Source organism: Pongo pygmaeus, chromosome 5 (assembly GCF_028885625.2).
Source record: "Pongo pygmaeus isolate AG05252 chromosome 5, NHGRI_mPonPyg2-v2.0_pri, whole genome shotgun sequence".
NCBI lineage: Eukaryota > Metazoa > Chordata > Mammalia > Primates > Hominidae > Pongo > Pongo pygmaeus.
In genome coordinates this window covers 42,512,729-42,521,267 of record NC_072378.2, presented here as the reverse complement: position 1 = coordinate 42,521,267, position 8,539 = coordinate 42,512,729, and positions in this window count along the sequence as shown.

Genomic DNA, 8,539 nt, shown 5'->3' with positions numbered 1-8,539 from the left:
GTGAAACCACACCTGAGTATTAGATCCCATCATCCCATTTTACAGATGGAGAAACTGAGGCACAGGAAGGCTTATGGTCTCACAGGAGGTTAGTGGCAGAGGTGGCACTAGAATCCACATCTCCAGGCCCCCCTGCCCCCTGCTCTAGGGCTTTTTAAAAAAACAAAATGGGCCAGGCACGGTGGCTCACGCCTGTAATCCCAGCACTTTGGGAGGCCAAGCCGGGTGGATCGCCTGGGGTCAGGAGTTTGAGACCAGCCTGGTCAACATGGTGAAACCCCATCTCCACTAAAAATATAAAAATTAGCCAGGCGTGATGTGGGTGCCTGTAATCCCAGCTACTCGGGAGGCTGAAGCACAAGAATCGCTTGAACCCGGGAGGCGGAGGTTGCAGTGAGCCGAGATTGTGCCACTGCACTCCAGCCTGGGTGACAGAGTGAGACTCTGTCTTAAAAACAAACAGACATTCCATATTAAATTATGTTATTTTTATTTGTTGAGTTTTTAACTTAAAACAAATGATAGAGCAACAGGGCACATCACTAAAAAGTTTTTAAAAAACTCGTATGTGGCCGGGCACAGTGAGTGGCTCAAGCCTGTAATCCCAGGATTTTGGGAGGCTGAGGTGGGAGGATCACTTGAGGCCAGGAGTTCAAGACCAGCCTGGGTAACATGGCGAAACCTCATCTCTGCTAAAAAATACAGAAATTAGCTAGGTGTGGTGGCACGCGTCTGGAGTCCCAGCTACTCAGGAGACTGAGGCAAGGGAATTGCTTGAACACAGGAGGCGGAGGTTGCAGTGAGCCGAGATCGCACCACTGCACTCCAGCCCAGGCGACAGAGCGAGACTCTGTCTCAAACAAACAAACAAACAAACAAAAACCCCCAAAAATCCATATGTAATCCTGACATTCTAGCTGGACCATCTTCATAGTTCTGTTCCCTTCCAATCCCTGGCCATTCACAAATATATATTTATGGTTATAATCTACAAAGAATTTTAATTTAATTTAATTTTTGCTTTTTGTACTTAATCCATTTTTTATTTTTATTTTAAAAAATTTTTTTTTGCGACAGAGTCTTGCTGTGTCACCAGGCTAGAGTGCAGTGGCCCAATCTCAGCTCACTGCAGGCTCCGCCTCCTGGGTTCACACCATTCTCCTGCCTCAGCCTCCCGAGTAGCTGGGACTACAGGCGCCTGCCACCACGCCCGGCTAATTTTTTGTATTTTCAGTAGAGACAGGGTTTCACCATGTTAGCCAGGATGGTCTCGATCTCCTGACCTCATGATCCGCCCGCCTCGGCCTCCCAACATGCTGGGATTACAGGCATGAGCCACCGCTCCCGGCCAATCCATTTTTTAAAATGTAGACACATGCCCTTGTGCACACACACTGTTTCAGATTGTGGGACGTGTTTTACCACAGGATGTTTTTACCTGGCCTGCAAGGTGACCTTGTAGACATCTGCCCCACCCTGTCTCCTGGGTCTCAGTGGAATTTTCCTTCTTGAGGTTCTTTGTTGAATTGACACTGCTCTTCTGCAGCCTCTCATGGTCTCTGTTGTTTTTGCTGTTCTCTGTTTAGCATCTTCATGCCCAAAGCAGGGTAGGGAGCTTTGGCTACCTACCAGGTAGGGGGAGGGAGCACACAGGTACTGAGTACCTACCATGAGCTGGACCCTCTGCTGAGCACCTTAACCCACTCTTTCATTGAATCTCATAACAACCATGTCTTTTACAGATGAACCAACTGAGACTCAAGAGAGGTGGTAACTCTGCAAGTTCACTCCCTTGAGAAGTAGCAGAGCCAGGATTCAGACCTAGTCTGCAGTCAAGGATCTTCCCCACAGTATCATAATATCACCAAAGAGCCCATGGATGATTACCCTGAAGGCCTAAAGAAAGAGCCTCAGGAGCTGATCTGCGATAAGGTGTCTCCTGCCCGGAAACAAAAGGCCCAGCAGAATGATCTGCATCCCCTCATTATCTGGGATTTGAGAATTCTGATTGAGCTTCTGAAGAGCTAGCTGCAGAGACCCAGGGTGGGGACTAAGTTGACTCTCTGGACATTTTGGCCTGTCCTTCCCTTACTCAGAGTACACTCTCCCAGCCTGGACCCCTTGGCTTTGCGGAAGGAAAGACCACAGACTTGGCCAGGCACAGTGGCTCACGTCTGTAAACCCAACACTTTGGGAGGCCGAGGCGGGCAGATCACCTGAGGTTGGGAGTTTGAGACCAGCCTGACCAATATGGAGAAACCCCATCTCTACTAAAAATACAAAATTAGCTGGGCATGGTGGCATATGCCTATAATCCCGGCTACTCGGGAGGCTGAGGCAGGACAATCAGTTGAACCCAGGAGGCAGAAGTTGTGGTGAGACGAGATCGTGCCATTGCACTCCAGCCTGGGCAACAAGAGTGAAACTCTGTCTCAAAAAAAAAAAAAAAAAAAAAAAAAGACAATAGACTTGACAAAGACCTGATTGGGTCTCTGGGGAGACTGCAACTACGGGCCCCCAATCCCACCCTGCATTCCAGAGCTGCCCAGTAAAGTTGGCTCTCAGGAGGTTACTGAGTAATCGCTGAGCAGAAATGTAATGATAGGATTGGGCTTTTGTCTGTTTCGAGGGGAGCCTGTTATTTGGCTGCTTCTGTTCCTGGGGGACAGGTGTGAGGTGTGGTTATTAGATGACGGAGTGGAGGCTGAGTATCAACAGTACAGAGTGCTGAGCTGGACAGAGGATGAGGCCCTGCCCCTGCCCCAGGGAGCTCAGCGTCCAAAGCTGCCAGGCTGATGAGATGAAACTGGCAGGTTTGGTGGGACTGCTCACTGCTGAACCTAGACCTTCTAGATACTCCCCCTCCCACCCCTATGGACAAGCCCAAGAGGGGACAGTGTTATTGCTCTCATGCTGCAGATAAAGAAGCTGACTCAGAAGCTCTCCCCCTATATGCCAAGCCTTTTCTTTTCTTTTTTTTTGAGACAGAGTTTCCTCTTGTTGCCCAGGCTGGAGTGCAATGGTGCGATCTCAGCTCACCGCAGCCTCTGCCTCCTGGGTTCAAGCTAGTCTCCCACCTCAGCCTCCCGAGTAGCTGGGATTACAGGCGCCCACCATCATGCCCGGCTCATTTTGTATTTTTAGTAGAGATGGGGTTTCTCCATGTTGGTCAGGCTGGTCTCAAACTCCTGACCTCATCTCAGGTGATCTGCCTGCCTCAGCCTTCCAAAGTGCTGGGATTACAGGCATGAGCCACCGTGCTCGGCCTTTTTTTTTTTTTTTCTCTTTTTTTTTTTTTTTTGAGATGGAGTCTCACTCTGTCACCCAGGCGAGAGTGCAGTGGTGTGATCCCAGCTCACTGCAACCTTACCCTCCTGGGTTCAAGCGATTCTCATGCCTCAGCCTTCCTAGTATCTGGGATTACAGTTGCCTGTCACCACACCCAGCTAATTTTTTGTATTTTTGGTAGAGACGGGGTTTCACTATGTTGGCCAGGCTGGTCTGGAACTCCTAACCCCAGGCGATCCACCCTCCTCAGCATCCCAAAGTGCTGGGATTACAGGCATGACCCACCACGCCCAGCCACTACTTTTATTAGTTTTTTTATGTAACTTTCTGAGGTTTCTCTGTGCCAAAAGAAACAAATAAGATCATGTTTACTCTGCCCTACCTCCTGCCCTTGACAAATGGTAGCACACTATACCGTTTTGCGCAGTGGCTCACACCTGTAATCTCAGCACTTTGGGAGGTTGAGGCGGGCGGATCACTTACCATTTGGCTAAGTTCATCAGGTTATCTTAGAGATAACTGGACACAGCTAGCAGCTAGCTGACTCACTTGTATTTAGGGTTGCATTATGATAATTTTTTTTTGAAATGGAGTCTCGCTCTGTCGCCCAGGCTGGAATGAAGTGGTGTGATCTCGGCTCAGTGTGCAACCTCCACCTCCCAGGTTTAAGTAATAATTCTGCCTCAGCCTCCCGAGTAGCTGGGACTACAGGCACACGCCACCATGCCCGGCTAAGTTTTTGTATTTTAGTAGAGACGGGGTTTCACCGTATTGCCCAGGCTGGTCTCGAACGACTGAGCTCAGGCAATCCACCTGCCTCGGCCTCTCAAAGTGCTAGGATTATAGGTGTGAGCCACCACGCCTGGCCAGGGTTGCCTTTTTATTCCATTGTGTGGATAGGATGTGCCATGGTTTGTTTATTTATTTATTTTTGAGACAGGGTTTCATTCTCACCCAGGCTGGAGGGCAGTGGCATGATCTAGGCTTACTGCAACCTCTGCCTCCTGGGCTCAAGCGATTCTCCCACCTTAACCTCCCAAGTAGCTGGGACCACAGGCATGCACTACCACACCCGACTAATTTTTTTTTTTTATTTTTGGTAGAGATGGGATTTTGCCACGTTGGCCAGTCTGGTCTCGAACTTCTGACCTAAAGTGATTAGCCCACCTCGGCCTCCCAAAGCGCTGGAATTACAGGCATACACCATGGCACCCAGCCAGCTATAGTTTATTTAAATTTAACAATTCACCTCTTGGTGGACATTTGGTTGATTCCCATTTTTCCAGCTGGCCTTTTTTTTTCTTTCTTTCTTTTTTTTTTTTTGGACGGAGTCTCGCTCTGTCATCAGGCTGGAGTGCAGTGGTGTGATCTGGGCTCACTGCAACCTCCACTTCCCAGGTTCAAGCAATCCTCCTGCCTCAGCCTCCCGAGTAGCTGGGACTACAGGCACACGCCACTATGCCCAGCTTTTCGTAATTTTAGTAGAGACAGGGTTTCACCGTGTTGGCCAGGATGGCCAGGATGGTCTCGATCTCTTGGCCTCGTGATCCACCCGCCTCAACCTCCCAAAGTGCTGGGATTACAGGTGTGAGCCACCGCGCCCAGCCCCAGCTGGCTTTTTCTTTCTTTCTTTCTTTTTTTTTTTTTTTTGAGAGAAAGTCTCACTCTTGTCCTCCAGGCTGGAGTGCAATGGCGTGATCTCGGCTCACTGCAACCTCTACCTCCCGGGTTCAAGCGATTCTCCTGCCTCAGCATCCCAAGTAGCTGGGATTATAGGTACCTGCCACCATACCCAGCTAATTTTTGTATTTTTAGTAGAGACAGGGTTTCACCATGTTTGCCAGGCTGGTCTCGAACTCCTGACCTTAGGTGATCTGCCCGCCTTGGACTCTGAAAGTGCTGGGATTACAGGCGTGAGCCACTGCGCCTGGCCCTTTTTTTTTTTTTTGAGACAAAATCTCGCACTGTCGTCCAGGCTGGAGTGCAGTGGCACGATCTTGGCTCGCTACAACCTCCACCTCCCGGGATCAAGCAATTCTCCTGCCTCAGCCTCCCAGCTACTTGGGATTATAGGCGCCCGCGACCACGCATGGCTAATTTTTTTGTATTTTTAGTAGAGACGGGGTTTCACTCTGTTGGCCAGGCTGGTCTCGAACTCCTGACCTCGTGATCTGCCCGCCTCGGCCTCCCAAAGTGCTGGGATTATAGGCATGAGCCACCGTGCCCGGCCACCCAGATGACCTTTTTAAGCCTTCCACACCTTGGCCAACCTTGCCGTGACCTCCCACCCACTGGGTAATTCCCAGATCCCCCACCCTCAGCCCCTGAAGAGGCCTTCTGCTTACCCTCCCCAGATCCTGCAGCCCCCAAATTGCTCTGCACCTTCCCCTCTTCATTTCCTTCCTTTCAGTTACCTCCCCCTGCCCAGCTCTCCACAGGTCGTTGCGTGTCTCCACAGACCATATAGCAACCTGGACTCAAGAACCATGTCTTTAATTTTTCTGGCTCTTTCACAGCCCAGTATACGGCACACAGTGGCTGTCAAGAATATTCGTTATAGGCCGGGCGCAGTGGCTCATGCCTGTCATCCCAGCACTTTGGGATGCCAAGGCCAGTGGATCACCTGAGGTCAGGAGTTCAAGACCAGAATGACCAACATGGTAAAACCCCGTCTCTACTAAAAATACAAAAATTAGCCGGGCTTGGTGGTGGGCACCTGTAATCCCAGCTACTCGGGAGGCTGAGACAGAAGAATCACTTGAATCTGGGAAGTGGAGTTTGCAGTGAGCCAAGATTGTGCCACTGCACTCCAGCCTGGGTGACAGAGAAAGACTCCATCTAAAAAATATACATATAATAATAATAATAGTTATATAGTAGAAGTTGCAAACAAATGAAGCCACTTGGCTGGCAAGGTGGCTCACACCTATAATTCCAGCATTTTGGGAGGCCGAGGTGGGTGGATCACTTGAGGTCAGGAGTTCGAGACCAGCCTGGCCAACATGGTGAAACCTCATCTCTACTAAAAATATGAAAATTAGCTGGGCATTGTGGTGGGTACCTGTAGTCCCAGCTACTTGGGAGGCTGAGGCAGGAGGATCGCTTGAGCCCGGGAGGCAGAGGTGGCAGTGAGCCAAGATTGCGTCACAGCACTCCAGCCTCGGTGACAGAGCAAGACTCTGTCTCGAAAAAGCAACAAAAAAACTAAAATGACATTTGAGGGGATAATTGTGAAATTCTTTTTTGTTTTTTTGTTTTTTTAATTATTTTTATTTATTTATTTATTTATTTATTTTTTGAGACAGAGTCTTGCTCTGTCGCCCAGGCTGGAGTGTAATGGCACGATCTCGGCTCACTGCAAGCTCCGCCTCCCAGGTTCACACCATTCTCCTGCCTCAGCCTCCTGAGTAGCTGGGACTACAGGCTCCCGCCACCACGCCTGGCTAATTTTTCTTTTTGTATTTTTAGTACAGATGAGATTTCACCGTGTTAGCCAGGATGGTCTCGATCTCCTGACCTCATGATCCACCTGCCTCGGCCTCCCAAAGTGCTGAGATTACAGGCGTGAGCCACCGTGCCTGGCCTGTTTTTTTATTTTTTTGAGACGGAGTTTCACTCTTGTTGCCCAGGCTGGAGTGCAATGGCATGATCTTGGCTCACTGCAACCTCTGCCTCCTGGGTTCAAGCGATTCTTCTGCCTCAGCCTCCCTAGTAGCTGGGATTACAGGCACACACTTCCACGCCCAGCTGATTTTTTAAAATATTTTTGGTAGAGACGGAGTTTCACCATGTTGGCCAGGCTGGTCTCAAACTCCTGACCTCAAGTGATCCACCTGCCTTGGCCTCCCAACGTGCTAGGATTACAGGCGTGAGCCACCGCGCCTGGCAATGTTAGATCTCCTGAGTGTGACAGTTGTATTGTGGCCATGTAGGAGAATGTTCCTACTCTTAGACATCTATGCTGAAGTACTGGGGGAGGCTAAGAAATGGGCCACGGTATCTACAACTTCCAAGCTTCAGCAAAATGAAAAGGAAAAGAATCTGAGAGAGAGAGAGAGAGAGGGATGAATTTAGCAATGTGTTAACAATTGGCGAAACCAGGGAGAAGGGTACACAAGTGGTCATTGTACAATTCTTTTAAGTTCTCTGAAGGTTTGAAATGTTTCAGAATGAAAAGTTGAGGGAAAACGCCTTTGGTGTAAGATCTGGGGGAAACTGAGGGGAAATGTGGCAGTGGGCCCCGTCCCCAGGAAGCTCAGTGGAAATGGCAACTTGCACCAGCCTATGCCCCCTGCTGCCCAGAAAACATCAAACTCCACCCACTTGGCCTGCACCTCTGCTCTCAGCATCTTCACGCAGGCTCTCCCCGTCCTCATCGGAGGAAACTTCCCCCATGGATAGCCACCCCTGGCTTGGCTAGGATGTTACCCCAAGCGCCTTAAAGTACCACTGCTTGTCTCCCTGGAGAGTGAACCCAACCCTAAGTGGGCTCTATCCACTTTAGGTTTTCAAAAAATTATATTCACTTAACTTCACAGAAAAAAAAAGAATGTGGGCCAGGCGCGGTGGCCGACACCTGTAATCCCAGCACTTTGGGAGGCCGAAGCCGACGGATCACGAGGTCAGGAGTTCCAGACCAGCCTGGCTAACATGGTGAAAACCTGTCTCTACTAAAAATACAAAAATTAGCCGGGCGTGGTGGTGCGTGCCTGTAATCCCAGCTACTCGGGAGGCTGAGGCAGGAGAATCGCTTGAATCCGAGACGGGGAGGTTTCGGTGAGCCGAGATGGCGCCACCGCACTCCAGCCTGGGCAACAGAGCGAGACTCCGTCCAAAGGAAAAAGAAAAGAAAAAGAAAAAGAATGTGATGTACAGACAGAGAATGCCAAGATTTCGTCATCCCACATTCTCTTCGGAGCCCTGTCAATGAGGATGTTTTTCCACCCTCGTCATCAGATTGGTATACTAGTTTGTCATTTTCTTGCTTTTCCCAGCTTACTTTTCTCTTACAGGCACTTCCTGATGTTCCCCGAAGCCTCACGCCCCACATTTTTGAGGGGCTATACGATGCCGTGGCATGCTCGCTTTGGCCATCCCTGTCCCTCGTGTTGGACACTAGAGCTGTCCCCGATGTACCCATACTGACCTGGTCACGAATCGCCTTGAGAGGCTGGAAACTCACCCGCCTCCTTCCCGGGCTAGGGGGAAGTAGGGTGAAGGAGGCGTGCAGGGAGGGAACCTGGGGGAGGGG